Source organism: Pleurodeles waltl, chromosome 7 (genome assembly GCF_031143425.1).
Source record: "Pleurodeles waltl isolate 20211129_DDA chromosome 7, aPleWal1.hap1.20221129, whole genome shotgun sequence".
NCBI classification, from domain to species: Eukaryota; Metazoa; Chordata; class Amphibia; order Caudata; family Salamandridae; genus Pleurodeles; species Pleurodeles waltl.
The window spans coordinates 453,239,549-453,257,562 of NC_090446.1; positions in this window are offsets into that span (position 1 = coordinate 453,239,549).

Sequence of the window (18,014 nt, forward strand, 5' to 3'; positions counted from 1 at the left end):
CAATATAAAACACACACCCACATCACCCACAAACCCCCACGACAAAAAATTCCGAAAGAAGGCCAGAGAGAGACACCACCAGCAAAAACAACAGCATCCACAGGCACACAACACCATCACCCACACAACTTCCACGCACCTCACACAACACACCACTACATATCACCACACTTATCACCACACACTCCACCCCACACATCACCTACACCACCCCATGGCACAGCAAAGACACCCCAGGTTCTCGGAGGAGGAGCTCAGGGTCATGGTGGAGGAAATCGTCCAGGTAGAGCCACAGCTATTAGGATCACAGGTGCAGCACACCTCCATAGCTAGGAAGATGGAGCTATGGTGAAGAATAGTGGACAGGGTCAACGCAGTGGGACAGCACCCAAGAAATCAGGAGGACATCAGGAAGAGGTGGAACGACCTACGGGGGAAGGTGCATTCCGTGGTCTCAAGACACCACCTGGTGGTTCAGCGAACTGGCAGCGGACCCCCACCTCCTCCCCCCACAACTAACAACATGGGAGGAGCAGGTCTTGGCGATTCTGCATTCTGAGGGCCTCGCAGGAGTAGGTGGAGGAATGGACTCTGGTAAGTCAAAGCTTTACTATTACATCCCCCACCCTACCTACATGCTATCACATACCCCTACCCTCACCCTCACCCCCGCACCCCAACTCCTCACATATGTCCCAACATCACAAACCACACATCCCAACACCAAGCCCTGCATGCAACAACAAAGCAATGACACTCATCACCAAAGCATGCCCACTGCACATACCCATACACCCCCCTAAACCATCATCACACAAGCTCCCACACAGGAATGCTAGCACTAGGGTACACGGTCACCCACCCATTGCACACCATTACACACACAGAATTAATAAACATCCTTTTATACCCCTGAAGGACCCCTACCCAACGTCACCGGACAGGAGGGTCCACACATGTCCACACCACCAACAGAAGAGGCCCACAGTGATGACAGCACCTCTGTCCAACTGGATCTAGATGACCAGCCCGGACCATCGGGGACCTCTGGACAGTCGGTTCCCCTCACACAGGCACAGGCCACCACAGACCTTCCCCCCTCTGGAAACACCAGCACAGCACCCACCCAGCGGGCCCATACCTCCGTCCCCAGGACACGTCAATCAGCAGTGTGTCCACCACTACAGGGAACCCAGGATAACCCACCAACCCAACAACAACAGGGACCTGGGGGCAGTGGTAGTGGGCACACGGTCCAGGGGACGGAGGCCCAGGAACACAGGGGAACTGGGAGGGCTGCTGTGTGACAGGGGGCGGATAGGCCAAGGGAACCCACTCTCCACGAGGCCCTCTCCTCCATCATGGGAGCCTACCACCACTCCCAGGAGACAATGGCAACGGTACTGGCCAAGTTTCAGGAGACCAAGCGCATGCAGGAGGAACAGTATGTGGGCTTCAGGGAGGAACTCAGAACCATCAGCTCCATCCTGGGCACCATCGTAGGGATGCTGAAGGAACTACTCAACACCAGGATGGACACTGTGGCACTACAAGGGGCCCCTGACACTAGCATGGACGATGAACTGCCCACCACCTCTGCCGGCGCTAGTGGACAGGACGCCCCGCCACAGGACCACCACACCAGCACCCCACCTCCTGCAGACAGAGAACCACCCCACAAACGGTCCCTGAGATCCAGGACAAAGACAGAGCACGATGCCAAGACCCCCGCCAAGAAATGAGACCACCCTGATTGTCATCCTACTATCCCACTTTGTCACCCTGTCCATAATTAAACTGCCCCAGCTCCACTTCCTATGCCCATATGGACAATGCACCTGTGAGACTAATAGACTGGACTCTGCCATGGACACTCCTCCGCCATCACCCCTCACCATTTCACTACCACCTCCAATATTGAGCATTTAAATAAACACACTAAAGCACAAAACGATCTGGAGTCTGTCTGTGATTTCCAAATAGTGTATTAGCAATTACAGTGCTAAAATGTTTTTTAAATAGTAATGTCAACATACCTATGTCCACAGCTCTAGTCCATGAGGAATCTAAACAGATGTCACACAGTGGGACCCACATCTGTGAAATCGTAAGGGAAAGTGACAACTCAGTGACCATACACTGGGTGAAAACGACAGACAGGAGAGAGGTAGTAGTGTCAAAGTACATGTAGTAGGCAGGTTTGGATTCCTACCTGTGTCTCACTGGTAATATTGCAGGATCACTGAGTCCCTGTTGTGCATGTCTTCTTCCTCTGCTTCCTCCTCATCACTGTCCACAGGCTCCACAGCTGCCACAAAACCGCCATCTGGACCATCCTCCTGCAGAAAAGGCACCTGTCGTCGCAAAGCCAAGTTGTGAAGCATACAGCAGGCCACGATGATCTGGCACACCTTCTTTGGTGAGTAGAATAGGGATCCACCTGTCATACGGAGGCACCTGAACCTGGCCTTTAGGAGGCCAAAGGTCCGCTCGATCACCCTCCTAGTTCGCCCATGGGCCTCATTGTAGCGTTCCTCTGCCCTTGTCCTGGGATTCCTCAATGGGGTCAGTAGACATGACAGGTTGGGGTAACCAGAGTCACCTGCAAATGTCGAGGGACAACTGTTAGACACACACTAACCTGTAGGGATAATCCCAGACCCAGACAACCATTCCCAATGACTTGCTTCCAGGTGCTCACCTAATAGCCGCACACGGTGCCTCTGGAGTTGACCCATCACATAAGGGATGCTGCTATTCCGCAGGATGTAGGCGTCATGCACTGAGCCAGGGAAGATGGCATTCACATGGGAGATGTACTGGTCTGTCAAACATGCCATCTGTACATTCATAGAATGATAACTCTTCCAGTTTCTGTACACCTGTTCACTCCTGTGGGGGGGGGACCAAAGCCACATGGGTCCCATCAATGGCACCTATGATGTTGGGGATATGTCCCTGGGCTTAGAAATCACCTTTCACTGTAGGCAAATCCTCCACCTGAGGGAAAACGATGTAGCTCCACATGTGCTTCAGAAGGGCAGACAACACTCTGGACAATAAGTTGGAAAACATAGGCTGGGACATCCCTGATGCCATGGCCACAGTTGTTTGAAAAGAGCCACTTGCAAGGAAATGGAGCACTGACAGCACCTGCACTTGAGGGGGGATTCCTGTGGGATGGCGGATTGCTGACATCAGGTCTGGCTCCAACTGGGTACACAGTTCCTGGATTGTGGCACGGTCAAGCCTGTAGGTGATTATCAAATGTCGCTCCTCCATTGTCGACAGGTCCACCAATGGTTGGTACACCGGAGGATGCCGCCATCTCCTCACATGTCCCAGCGGACGGTGCCTATGAAGGACAACAGCGAGCACAGAGTCAACCAACTCAGAGGTACGTACCCACAGTTTACACAGAACACCATCCATACACAAAAGGAGGCCTGTATGTGTGTTGAGTCTAGGCCTAGGTATGTGTGACGCAGTTGAAAATGAAGCCATGTGGGCCCCTGAATTGGAGGCTGACTGACCTTTAAAGTGGGACAATGGTATGTGAGGTAACTGTGCTGGCGTACACCGTCACGGTAGGCGGTCGAAGACCGCGGCGCAATGCTGCATTGGTTAACATTGGACCCTATGGGTCCCAGGAGCCAATGACGATGTACGCCGGCGGTGACGGTACGCACCGCCGCGGACGTGACCGCCATTTTCTATCCGTTCAATCACTCGATACCTGATCTTCGACAGGAGAGGACCTACACTGCAAGTGCTGCTGTGACCTCGGTCTGGAAGAGACAATGGCTCGTGCGTCTGGGGAAAGGGCACTTGCCTTCACATCGGAGGAGTTGGAGAAACTTGTGGACGGGGTCCTCCCCAGTACAACCTACTCTACGGTCCTACCCCAGTACAACCTACTCTACGGTCCTCCAGACAAACAGGTAAGTATACAGGGAGCATGTTGTATGGGCTATGCCTATGTGGAGAGGGCTGGATGTAAGAAGGAAGGGGGCAGAGTGCTGCGTGCATGAAGGACGGTGAATGCATGTGCCACATGGCAAGGGTAGGGATGGGGGCCAATCACTTTGACGGTGCAGCTGGTAATGACTTCTCTTTTTCCCCTGTACATTTGTGGAAGGTCAGCGCCCACCAGAAGAAAGATATTTGGCGTGCCATCGCCAAGGACGACCGGACCCTGGGGGTATACCGCAGACAGAGCACCCACTGCCGGAAAATATGGGAGGACATTTGCCGCTGGAGCAAAAAGACGGCAGAGGCTCAGCTGGGGATGGCCTCCCAACGTGGGAGGGGTGCCCGTCGCACCATGACCCCCCCTGATGTTCAGGATCCTGGCGGTGGCCTACCCGGAGTTGGATGGGCGCTTGAGGGCATCACAGCAGACACAAGGGGGTGAGTACACTCTCATTCTGCTGACTTTGCGCGCAGTGGAGGTGTCTGGGTGGGGGAGGAGGGCTGTGGGTTTCCCTAGGCCAGGGCGAGTTCTGTAGGCAAGGTCCCTCCGTAAGGCAGGCCATGAGGCACCCCACCCCACCTCTGTAGAGTGCCAAGTACAGCTATTCATGCCCCTGTGTCATCTATGTGTGCAGATGTCGTCCATAGCCTTGTAGGCCATTTCCCAGGAATTGAACAGTGGAGCCCAAGAGCGCAGCGTAGTGCAGCGTAGTGCAGCGTAGTGCAGGGGGCTTCTGTGTCTGTCGTGTCCGCCAACGGTAGTGGTAATCCATGCACTCAACATGTCTTTCTTCTGTCGTCCCCCCCCTTTTTGTGGTCTCCCTGTTCTTGTGTGCATTAGCATCATCAGGAGGAGGAGCAGTGGCACCTGAGCACGAGGGAGCTGCATCCCACATGGCCCTGGAGGGCGAGACTACGGACTCGGAATTCACCAGTGTGACGGAGGGCGAGAGGAGCTCCACGGCGGGGACAGGAGCTCACACCAGTGACACAGACTCGTCCTCTGATGGGAGCTCCCTTGTGGTGGCAGCAACATCTGTGCCCCCCGCATCTACAGGTACAGCCGCCAGCCCCCCTACCAGCACCGCCCTCCCAGCAGCCCCTCAGCCTTCACCCCATGACCGCTCACCCAGGAGGTTGGGCATCACCTTCGCCCCAGGCACCTCAGGCCCTGCCCCAGTCACCCCTGCTGCCCTCAGTGACGAGGCCATTGACCTCCTCAGGTCCCTCACTGTTGGGCAGCCTACCATTTTGAATGCCATCCAGGGTGCAGAAAGGCAGTTGCAACAAACAAATGCATTCCTGGAGGGCATTCATTCTGGTCAGGCGGCCCTTTACCGAGCTTTTCAGACTCTGGCCTCAGCACTGATGGCAGCCATTGTCCCCGTCTCTAGCCTCCCCTCTCCAACTTCCTCCACCCAGACCCAATCCCCTGTACCTCTGCCTATCCCAAGCACACCATCAGACCAGCCTGCACACACCTCAACACACAAGGGAAGCTCAGGCAAACATAAGCACCACACATCCCACAGGCACTCATGCAAGCAACACACACATGCAGACACACCAACATCCAATGCCTCCACTGTGTCCCCCTCCTCGTCGTCAACCTCCTCCCTCCCAGTCTCGTCTACACTCACACCTGCATGCACTACCTCTATAGCTACTACGTCCCTCACCAGCACAACCCGCTCACGTGCAGTCACCACCCCCACTACCATTCACACATCCCCTGTGTCCTCTCCCAGTGTGTCTGTGATGCCCCCTTCCAAGATACACAAACGCAGGCACACACCCACCCAACAGCCATCCACATCACGATAGCCTCCAGCGCATGCACCTTCACCCAAAGTCACCAAACGTACACCTCCTACTACCACCACCTCTTCCTCCACTCCCAAACCCCCTCCAGCTACCTGTCCCAGTGTGTCCAAAAAACTTTTCCTGTCCACCCTTGACCTTTTTCCCACACCTCCCCCACCCCGTCCATCTCATAGGTCCCAAAGTTGCACCTCAGCCACAACATCTCCGGGACCAGTGGTGCCTGTAGTCACCGGTATGTGGAGTGCACCAGCCACCAGGACAGCCAGTGTGGCACGGAGCCACAGCACAGACAGTCCCCCACCTGTGAAACATCAGAAGTTGGCCAGTGCCCGGCGGGAGAGGGGGAAGACTCCAGCCACCAAAGCCGCTCCCAGGGGTCCCTTTGGGAGTGTGGAGTCAGCTGTAACACCTTCCAAGGTGGGTAAAGGCCATAAGAAACCCTGCAAGTCTGGGAAGAGCAGCACGGCGGAGAAGACCGCCATCATCCCCGCTGCCCAGGAGGCCACCGCCAGCCCCAGCCCAGCTGCCCAGGAGGCCAGCCCCAGCCCAGCTGCCCAGGAGGCCACCGCCAGCCCCAGCCCAGCTGCTCAGGAGGCCACCGCCAGCACCAGCCCCGCTGGGCCATGAAGGACCGCCAGCACAAGCCCCGCTGGGCCATGAAGGACCGCCAGCACCAGCCCCGCTGGGCCATGAAGGACCGCCAGCACAAGCCCCGCTGGGCCATGAAGGACCGCCAGCACAAGCCCCACTGAACAGGGCACCGCCATCTCAAGCCCCGCTGAACAGGGCACCGCCATCTCAAGCACCGCTGAACAGGGCACCGCCATCTCAAGCACCGCTGAACAGGGCACCGCCATCTCAAGCACCGCTAGCCCATGAGCGGCAGGGGCACTGACGCAACTGGGTCCGTCACGGGGTGAGTGATGCACTCTGGGCACCAGTCCCCCTCCAGAACCAGTGGAGAGATCCATCCACTACCACTGTCCTTCACAGGATGAAGCACTCTCGGCACCAGTTCCCCTCCAGAACCAGTGGAGAGATCCATCCACTACCTCTGTCCTTCACAGGATGAAGCACTCTGGGCACCAGTCCCCCTCCAGAACCAGTGGAGACTGTCATCCACTACCTCTGTCCTTAACAGGATGAAGCACTCTGGGCACCAGTCCCCCTCCAGAACCAGTGGAGACTGTCATCCACTACTTCTGTCCTTAACAGGATGAAGCACTCTGGGCACCAGTCCCCCTCCAGAACCAGTGGAGAGATCCATCCACTACCTCTGTCCTTCACAGGATGAAGCACTCTGGGCACCAGTCCCCCTCCAGAACCAGTGGAGACTGTCATCCACTTGAGAGACTGTGGCTTTGCACTACCCAGGATTGAACAGTGGGCAACCCACCCACTGTAGAGACTTGAGAGACTGTGGCTTTGCACTCCCCAGGTTTGAACAGTGGGCAAGCCACCCACTTGTGAGACTTGAGAGACTGTGGCTTTGCACTCCCCAGGATTGAACAGTGGGCAACCCACCCACTGTAGAGACTTGAGAGACTGTGGCTTTGCACTCCCTAGGATTGAACAGTGGGCAAGCCACCCACTGTAGAGACTTGAGAGACTGTGGCTTTGCACTCCCCAGGATTGAACAGTGGGCATTTGACCCCCTCGTGGATTTGGCGTTGTGCACTCAAGCGGCTGAGGTGCCCCCCCTTTCCCTCCCCCAGAGGTGCCTGTTTTCTTGCTGTCTGATGCCCCTGCAGTGTTCTCTCCGTCATGGTCGGGGATCTTGTGTGGGCCTCGCCCATACCGTGTGGTCCCAGTGTTCCACGGACTTTCTTTATGCAGTACCTGGACTACTATGCCTGGTATTTATTTTGTACATGGTATATATATATATTTCTGCCTACTTGTTTTTAATATATTCTGATGGTTACACTCATTTTCTTTGGTCTTTGCATTCTTCCGGGAGGGTTTGAGGGGTGTAACTGTGATGTCTTGATATGCATTAGTGTGTGTGTTGTGATGGGTGGGGGTAGGGGTGTTGCTTGTGTGTGTCCCTGTTTTTTGCCTCCCCCCCTGTGTCGTAGGTGCTGTACTCACCGTGGTCTTCGCCGCCAGTGTTTGTGCTCCTGGTAGAGGAGCAGGAAGACTATCGCAGGTAGAATTTGGAGTTACGGTTCCATGGTGTCCTCGTTCCTTGTGGAGTGTGTAGAGGTGAGCGTTTTCCCTTCGAAATTCCTGTTTCCGCCATGTTTTTATCCGCGGTGAATCCACCCCAGAAAACGTGGCGGATTGGCCTGTCATAATAGTGTGGGCGGTACATTGTCTCCCGTCTGTCTGTTGTTTGTACCGCCGTGGCAGTCTGAGTGTTAAAGTGGCTGTCTTTGTTGGCGGTTTCCGCCACAGTGGTAAATGCAATTTTTTAACCGCCGGCCTGTTGGCAATCTTACCGTCGCTTTAACACCGTCCACCAGGGTTGTAATGACCACCAATATCTGGAATTCAGGTTTCAGCATCTATTTCTCATTTGTGCATGACCAAGTAAAGACTATTGACTTGTTTTGATCCTACTAAAATCTTTGTTTATATCACACTTCAGAATTACAAAAAAATGTTTTTTTTTGTGCTTTCCTAACTGATTATTGTAGGAGGCTGGACTGGCTTGTAGTGAGTACCAAGGGGTACTTGCACCTTGCACCAGGCCCAGTTATCCCTTATTAGTGTATAGGGTGTCTAGCAGCATAGGCTGATAGATAATGGTAGCTTAGCAGAGCAGCTTAGGCTGAACTAGGAGACGAGTGAAGCTCCTACAGTACCACAAGTGTCATATGCACAATATCATAAGAAAACACAATACACAGATATACTAAAAATAAAGGTACTTTATTTTTATGACAATATGCCAAAGTATCTCAGAGTGTACCCTCAGTATGAGGATAGCAAATATACACAAGATATATGTACACAATACCAAAATATGCAATAATAGTATTAGAAAACAGTGCAAACAATGTATAGTTACAATAGGATGCAATGGGAACACATAAGGATAGGGGCAACACAAACCATATACTCCAAAAGTGGAATGCGAACCACGAATGGACCCCAAACCTATGTGATCTTGTAGAGGGTCGCTGGGACTGTTAGAAAATAGTAAGGGTTAGAAAAATAGCCCACCCCAAGACCCTGAAAAGTGAGTGCAAAGTGCACTAAAGTTCCCCAAAGGACTCAGAAGTCGTGATAGGGGAATTCTGCAGGAAAGACACAAACCAGCAATGCAACAACGATGGATTTCCAGTCGAGGGTACCTGTGGAACAAGGGGACCAAGTCCAAAAGTCACAAGCAAGTTGGAGATGGGCAGATGCCCCGGAAATGCCAGCTGTGGGTGCAAAGAAGCTGCTACTGGACAGTAGAAGCTGAGGATTCTGCAGGAACGACAAGGGCTAGAGACTTCCCCTTTGGAGGATGGATTTTCCACGCCGAGGAGAGTCGTGCAGAAGTGTTTTCCCGCCGAAAAACCGCCAACAAGCCTTGCTAGCTGCAAATCGTGCGGTTAGAGTTTTTGGATGCTGCTGTGGCCCAGGAGGGACCAGGATGTCGCCAATTGCGTCTGGGGACAGAGGGGGCATCGAGCAAGACAAGGAGCCCTCTCAGCAGCAGGCAGCACCCACAGAAGTGCCAGAAACAGGCACTACAATGATGCGTGAAACGGTGCTCACCCGAAGTCGCACAAAGGAGTCCCACGTCGCCAGAGGACAACTTAGGAAGTCGTGCAATGCAGGTTAGAGTGCCGTGGACCCAGGCTGGACTGTGCACAAAGGATTTCCGCCGGAAGTGCACGGAGGCCGGAGTAGCTGCAAAAGTCGCGGTTCCCAGCAATGCAGTCTGGCGTGGAGAGGCAAGGACTTACCTCCACCAAACTTGGACTGAAGAGTCACTGGACTGTGGGAGTCACTTGGACAGAGTTCCTGGATTCAAGGGACCTCGCTCGTCGTGCTGAGAGGAGACCCAGGGGACCGGTGATGCAGTTCTTTGGTGCCTGCGGTTGCAGGGGGACGATTCCGTCGACCCACGGGAGATTTCTTCGGAGCTTCTAGTGCAAAGAGGAGGCAGACTACCCCCACAGCATGCACCACCAGGAAAACAGTCGAGAAGGCGGCAGGATCAGCATTACAGAGTTGCAGTAGTCGTCTTTGCTACTTTGTTGCAGTTTTGCAGGCTTCCAGCGCGGTCAGCAGTCGATTCCTTGGCAGAAGGTGAAGAGAGAGATGCAGAGGAACTCGGATGAGCTCTTGCATTCGTTATCTAAGGAATCCCCAGAGACAGAGACCCTAAATAACCAGAAAAGAGGGTTTGGCTACCTAGGAGAGAGGATAGGCTAGCAACACCTGAAGGAGCCTATCAGAAGGAGTCTCTGACGTCACCTGGTGGCACTGGCCACTCAGAGCAGTCCAGTGTGCCAGCAGCACCTCTGTTTCCAAGATGGCAGAGGTCTGGAGCACACTGGAGGAGCTCTGGGCACCTCCCAGGGAAGGTGCAGGTCAGGGGAGTGGTCACTCCCCTTTCCTTTGTCCAGTTTCGCGCCAGAGCAGGGCTAAGGGGTCCCTGAACCGGTATAGACTGGCTTATGCAGAAATGGGCACCATGTGTGCCCATGAAAGCATTTCCAGAGGCTGGGGGAGGCTACTCCTCCCCTGCCTTCACACCATTTTCCAAAGGGAGAGGGTGTAACACCCTCTCTCAGAGGAAGTCCTTTGTTCTGCCATCCTGGACCAAGCCTGGCTGGACCCCAGGAGGGCAGAAACCTGTCTGAGGGGTTGGCAGCAGCAGAAGCTGCAGTGAAACCCCAGGAAAGGCAGTTTGGCAGTACCAGGGTCTGTACTACAGACCACTGGGATCATGGGATTGTGCCAACTATGCCAGGATGGCATAGAGGGGGCAATCCCATGATCATAGACATGTTACATGTCCATATTCGGAGTTACCATTGTGAAGCTACATATAGGTAGTGACCTATATGTAGTGCACGCGTGTAATGGTTGTAATGGTGTCCCCGCACTCACAAAGTCTGGGGAATTGGCCCTGAACAATGTGGGGGCACCTTGGCTAGTGCCAGGGTGCCCTCACACTAAGTAACTTTGCACCTAACCGTTACCAGGTAAAGGTTAGACATATAGGTGACTTATAAGTTACTTAAGTGCAGTGTAAAATGGCTGTGAAATAACGTGGACGTTATTTTACCCAGGCTGTAGTGGCAGGCCTGTGTAAGAATTGTCAGAGCTCCCTATGGGTGGCAAAAGAAATGCTGCAGCCCATAGGGATCTCCTGGAACCCCAATACCCTGGGTACCTTAGTACCATATACTAGGGAATTATAAGGGTGTTCCAGTAAGCCAATGTAAATTGGTAAAATTGGTCACTAGCCTGTTAGTGACAATTTGAAAGAAATGTGAGAGCATAACCACTGAGGTTCTGGTTAGCAGAGCCTCAGTGAGACAGTTAGTCACTACACAGGTAACACATTCAGGCACACTTATGAGCACTGGGGCCCTGGCTGGCAGGGTCCCAGTGACACATACAACTAAAACAACATAAATACAGTGAAAAATGGGGGTAACATGCCAGGCAAGATGGTACTTTCCTACAATTATGTTTTGAAATATTGGTGTAGCTCATTCATAGGTATTCAATTTTGTTGTGTACTAGAAAAAACATATCCTGCAGCATTTCCTTTCACACCAGCAAGATTGTCACATAGTTCATTGTACGACATCCTCTCACTTTGCCGTCAGAGAAAGAAAAGTAAACACCAATGTCCATGTTAAAAGTATAAGCAGCAATTTATCCAGAGACATATCCTGACATGGGACCTCTGTCTTTGAATGCACAGCAGGTGTGACAAGTTAAAAATAAAATATATTTAAGGCATCTCTATTGTTCATTCACATTGTGAATTCCATCATGGTTCTTTTAAGGGTGCTGCAGAACGCTCTGCACCAGTACATCCAGTGCCTAGATCTCCTTTTTAGAAGTCATGGGCTGAAGTTGGTAAGTGAACCTGGGAGTTGTCGGCAAGTATGCTCAAAGGATTTGGGTTTGTTGTCTGTTAAGGTCATAGATTGCCTTGACTGGCATACAATGACATTCAGTTTCATATCATGGAAATATCTGGCTTATGATGACATTGCTGGACATATAGCCCCTCATTACAAGTCACTAGACCGCCAGACTCGCAGATGGTGGCAGACCTCCCCCAATGCGACAGTCTGAGTGCCATATTTCAACCCTGGAGGTCAGGCAGCAGTGGGACTGCCAGCTCTGCCAGGATCAGGAATCCCTGCGGTCTGGCGGTAGGTGGCGGTCCTAATCCGCCAGGGCCGCGCTGCAGGCAGCTCTGTCTTGGGGATTACGACCTCGTTCTCCACCAGCCATTTCATGGCGGTAGCACTACCATGAAAAAGCTGGCAGAGAACGGGTGCAGAGGGCCCCCCGGGGCAGAACCCTCACAATCTTGGTGCACCCTGCATCCTACAGCTTTGCCACTGACTCAATTATGAGCCGGCTGTTTCCCGCTAGGCCAGTGGGTGGAAACTCAGGTTTAATGGGGCCGGCCGGGAGGTAGCCAGCATGGCGGCAACCTCCCACATCGTCTGCCAAACTCATAATCAGGCCCATAATCTGATTCTTGATTTGCAATGACCATTCTTGGAATTTGTTGCCCATCCCTGAGAAATGATGGGGAAACCAGTGTTATGAAGAGAACCTGTTGCACTTGAAGGGGAAACCGAGCATAAGATGACTGTGGCTTAAAATGGTGATCCATGAAATAAGATAGCTATCCCAAGCTTAAATGTTCACCTCTGCCAGAGGATGACTACCCATGGCAGAAGATGAATGCTCTTGGCATATAATGCATGCCCAAGTGGGTGTGAGGCTACACTTCGGCATAAAAGACTAAGGCCCTCATTATAACCCTGGTGGTCAGTGATAAAGTGGTGGTAATACCGCCAACAGGCTGGTGGTAAATACTGCCAAATTATGACCATGGCGGAAATAGCTCAGACAGACAGCCACTTTACCACGCCAACCGCCAGGGCAGAAACAACAGGCACCACGGCGGTAGCCGCCTACAGCCAAGCGTAAGTCAATGTTCAGCTCACCATATTATGACCCCTGAAACTGCCCCCTTTTCCGGTGCGGTACCAACGACATCTAAAGCCTGGCAGAAACACTGCACAAAAGGGAAACAACTCACCTGTGGAGACTCTGGGAAGGACCACGCCGCCATGGAGCCTGAACTGCAGATATTCCCAATGCTGTTCTACGTCCTGCCCCACCACAAACACCAACAACGGCGAAGATGACCACGGTGAGTACAGCCGCCTAGCACACAAGGGAGGGGTTGAGGAAAAAGAGAGTGACACACACACACCACACACACCATACACACAACTAGATGCAGTAATAAAACATATACACCCCGTACCCCTCAGGAGGAATGCAAGGACAACATGAATACATAAAAGTGAGTGTAATAAGATAAATAAAGTAGTAATACATGCATCCAGTCTAAAAGTATATACATATATACAAATCAAGGGACACTGCCCAGTCAATCCTCAATGTTCGTGGGCCACAGGGCCACATCACAAAGTCCAAGGCCCCACTTGACTCCTGCAACAACACCAAAGGGGCATCAGTTCGAAAATAGGCAGGCACCTCAGGGGGATGGGGAACGGGGGGCACCTCAGCCGGCAGATGGAACAACACCACTGGTCCTGGAGGGGGCAACATGCCCTGTGTGCTGTCCTGGGGAGTGCAAGGCCACAGTCTCTCTGGTTGGTGACTTGCCCACATGCTCTGGAGGGGCAACATGCCCTGTGCTTGGTCCTGGGGAGTGCAAGGCCACAGTCTCTCGAGGGAGTGACTTGCCCACATGCTCTGGAGGGGGCAATATGCCCTGTGCGCTGTTCTGGGGAGTGCAAGGCCATAGTCTCTAGAGTGGGTGACTTGCCCATTGGCTCTGGAGGGGGCAATATGTCTTGTGCGCTGTCCTGTGGAGTGAAGGCCACAGTCTCTCCGGTGGATGGCTTCTCCACTGGTTCTGGAGGGGGCATTGTGCCCTGTGATCTTCATCCTGGGGAGGATGGGGTGAGTGGATGGCTTCCCCACTGGTTCTGGAGGGGGCATTGTGCCCTGTGATTCAGGTCTTGGGGAGTGCAAGGTCACAGTCTCTCAGCTGGGTGTCAATCCCACAGGATTTGCAGGGACAGCCCCCACAACAGCCCATGGACGAAGGACTACACACTGTGCGCCGGTGGTGACGGCTGCTCAGTGGTGTGATGGTGATGTTGCCGCTAGTGGTGGGGGGAAGCTCCTGCCCATCCCCTCCAGCCTCAGATGGCTGCCCACTGCTGGTGGTGGTGCTACTGCTGCTGGTAGTGGTGGTGGTTGTGTGGGGAAGCTCCTGCCCATCCCCCGCAGCCTCGGACGGCTGCCCACTGGTGCCACCGCTGCTGGTTGTGGGGGAAGCTCCTGCCCATCCCCTGCAGCCTCAGACGGCTGCCCACTAGTGCTGCGCTGGTGGTGGTTGTGGGGGGGAAGCTCCTGCCCATCCCCTGCAGCCTCAGACAGCTGCCCACTGGTGCTGCTGCTGGTGGTGGTGGTGGCAGTTTTGGGGGAAGCTCCTGCCCATCCACTGCAGCCTCGGACGGCTGCCCACTGGTGCTGCTGCTGCTGGTGGTTGTGGGGGGAAGCTCCTGCCCACCCCATGTAGCCTCGGACGGCTGCAGGTGGTGGGGGCTCCGACTGAGTCCCAGCACCAGGCACCTTGTCCTTTCTGCCTGCGGGTGCAAGCCCCTTGCTCCTCTTGGCAGCAGCTAGGTGGCCCCTTGCCCCTCTTGGCAGAAGCTGGGGATGGCTCCTTGCTCCTCTTGGCAACAGGGGGGTGGCACCTTTACCTTCACGGTAGCAGCTGGGGGTTGCACCTTGACCTTTCTGGCAGCACTTGGGGCAGGCACTCTTTCCGTGTGGCTGCCTGGTGCTCGGGATCCCTTCCCACCACGAGTTGCTGGGGACACTACTGGGCCCGTGGACTGGGTGTCTGAGGTGCTTGCCTGGGGTTTACACACCCTGGCCAGACGTGAAGGACGGGGGGTGGAGGGGTAGTAAAGAGGTCAAGGGTGGAGAGGAAAAGCTGCTTAGGGACATTGGGGTGGGAAGAGGGAGAAGGCCTGGGAGTGGAGGAAGAGGGAGTGGTTGTGGGTCTGTCTGCTGTGTCTGGGTGCAGGTGCATGGGCTGGATGCTCTTGTGAGGTAGATGGCTGTTGGGTGTCTGAGTTCTTGCATTTGTCTACTTTGGGAGGAGGGGGCACAGACACAGTGGTAGAGGACACAGGGGACGTATGCATGGCTGTTGCGGTGGTTACTGCCAGTGAGGTGTGTGTTCTGATAGGTGTGCTGGTGATGGAGGTAGTGGATGAGGATGTAGTGCATGCAGGTGTGAGTGTCGTCGCAACTGGAACGGAGGTGGAGGAGGGGGCCACAGTGGAGGCAGTGGATGTTGGTATGTCTGCATCTGGATGGTGTTTGTGTGGGTGCCTGTGGGTTGATGTGTGGTGCCTGTGTTTGCCTGTGCCACTCCTGTGTGTTGTCTTGTGTGCATGCTCGTCTGCCTGTGTGTTTGGGATAGGTTGGGGTTGAGGGCAATGGGACTGGGCAGAGGAGGTTGGAGGGGGTAGGGTGGAAACAGGGACAATTTCTGCCATCAGAGAGGATACCAGAGCCTGGACTGATCTCTGTTGGGCCGCCAAGCCAGTGTGAATGCTCTCCAGAAATGCATTGAACTGTTGCATTTGGGCTGCCAAACCCTGGATGGCATTCACAATGGTTGACTGCCCAACAGAGATGGATCTCAGGAGGTCAATAGCCTCCTCACTCAGGGCAGCAGGGCTAACTGGGGCAGGGCTTGAGGTGCCTGGCGCGAAGAGGATGCCCACCCTCCTGGGTGAGCGGGCACGGGAAACTCGATGAGGGGCTGCTGGGAAGGCAGTGCTGGTACGGGGTGGCGGCTGTACCTGTAGCTGGGGTGGGTACAGGGGTGTCCATCACCACCAGGAAACTTCCATCGGAGGAGGTATCCATGTCCAAACTGTCCCCTCCAGTCTCCGCCGTGTTGCTCCACTCGCCCTCCGTCCCACTGGTGCCCTCAGCGTCGGTGGACTCTGCCTCCTGAGTCCTGTGGGATGCAGCTCCCTCCGTCGCTGGTGCCTATCCTCCTCCGCCAGATGATGCTAATGCACATAAGGACAGGATGACAAAACAAAAAGGGGGGGGAGAGACAAAGGATACACTTGGTCAATGGCTGCACCAACACCACTGTTGACGTACATAGCACCCTCACACACAGGAAACAGCCCTATGCACTATGCAATGCACTACCAGTAACAGTGCTAGTAACCAGGGCATGGGGAGGGACATATACTGCACACTGCAGCATACCTGGGACCCACACACCCCTGCCCAGTAGAGGATGCCTACTAGCTAGGTGGGAGAAATATCACATCAGAACCCTACCCAACACGGGGCCTACACAGCAATGTCAGCCCTGGCCTAGGGGCACCCACAGACACACTTCCCCCACCCGGATACCACCCCACCAGACGTCAGTAGTAATGATGGGCACTGTACTCACCCCCTTGTTGCTGCTGTGATACCACCAAACGCCCATCCAGCTCCGGATAGGACACCGACAGGGGGGTCCGGGTTCGACGGGCACCCCTTCCTCGTTGGGAGGCCATCCCCAGCTGGGCCTCTGCCGTCTTCTGTGCGCAGCGTCTCAGGTCCTCCCACCGTTTCCGACAGTGAGTGCTCCGCCTGCTGTAGACCTCCAGGGTCAGCAAATCCTTGGCGATGGCATGCCATAATCCCTTCTTTTGATGGACGCTGACCTACAGAGGAAATATACACATAGAAAGGTATTATTTAGACCGTCCTGCCTGTTACACTCATGGTCCACCATAGCCCTCCCATCCCCTTACGCACAGACATGGCCCAGCATACATGCTGCATGCTGCCCAGGGCCCATCCACCAATCCCCCCCACACGAGGCCTTCACACACACCACTCCATGCATTCACACCCCATACATCGTGCTCACAGTGTACTCGCCTGTTGGTCTGGAGGCCCATACAGCAGTCCGTACTGGCGGTAGGACCCCATCCACTAGTCTTTCCAACTCTGCCGAGGTGAAGGCAGGGGCCCTTACCTCAGTCACACGGGCCATGGTAGGTTCCAGATACAGGTCACAGCAGCACATACAGTTGTAGGTCCTCTCCTGTTGAAGGTCAGGTTGCAAGTGAGTGAACAGATACAAAATGGCGGTGACGTCCACGGCGGTGCATACCGTCACCGCTGGTGTACATCACCATTGGCCACTGTACCCCATAGGCACCAATAATAACCAATGAGGAGTTGCACGGCAGTTCACGACACCTCCCGCAACAGCGCACAATGTCAGCGAAATTACTTCACTTCCACCTTTCCCTCCATACTGGACAGGCAGATACCATTTCTGGGGGGGTAGACCTTGGATCATTACTGCGTCACAGATAATAATTGTACAATCAAAACATATGCCACTAATACATTAAATAATCACATCATGCATCGAACTGTAGTGGCTACAATGTACAGATTATGACTGGCTCATCACTCGTTTGCCCCATAGAATGCAACCGCTGCAGATGAAGAGGAGATGGAGACACTCCCCCATGTACAGACCCCTGGTGGACTTGGCAACAATGGAGGACAGGCACATTATCCACACCTACAGACTTGACAGGGCCACAATCACGGAGCTCTGTGCCTAATTGGAGCCTGACCTGATATTTGCTATCTGTCACCCCACTGGGATCCCCCTTTTGTGCAAGTGCTATCAGTGCTCAATTTCTTGGCAACTGGTTCTTTCCAAATGACAGTGGGCTTGGCAGCAGGAATGTCACAGCCAATGCTCTCAATAGTGCTGGCCAGAGTGTTGTCTGCCCTGATTGAACACATGTGCACCCACACTGTTTTCCCCAAGTGAAGGATTTGGCCACAGTGAAGGCTGACTTCTAATCAATGAGACATATGCTCAACATAATTGGGGCGACTGATAGAACACATATTGCATTTGTCCCCCAACCCCCCACACCCCCTGGCAAAATGAACAGGTCTTCAGAAATCAA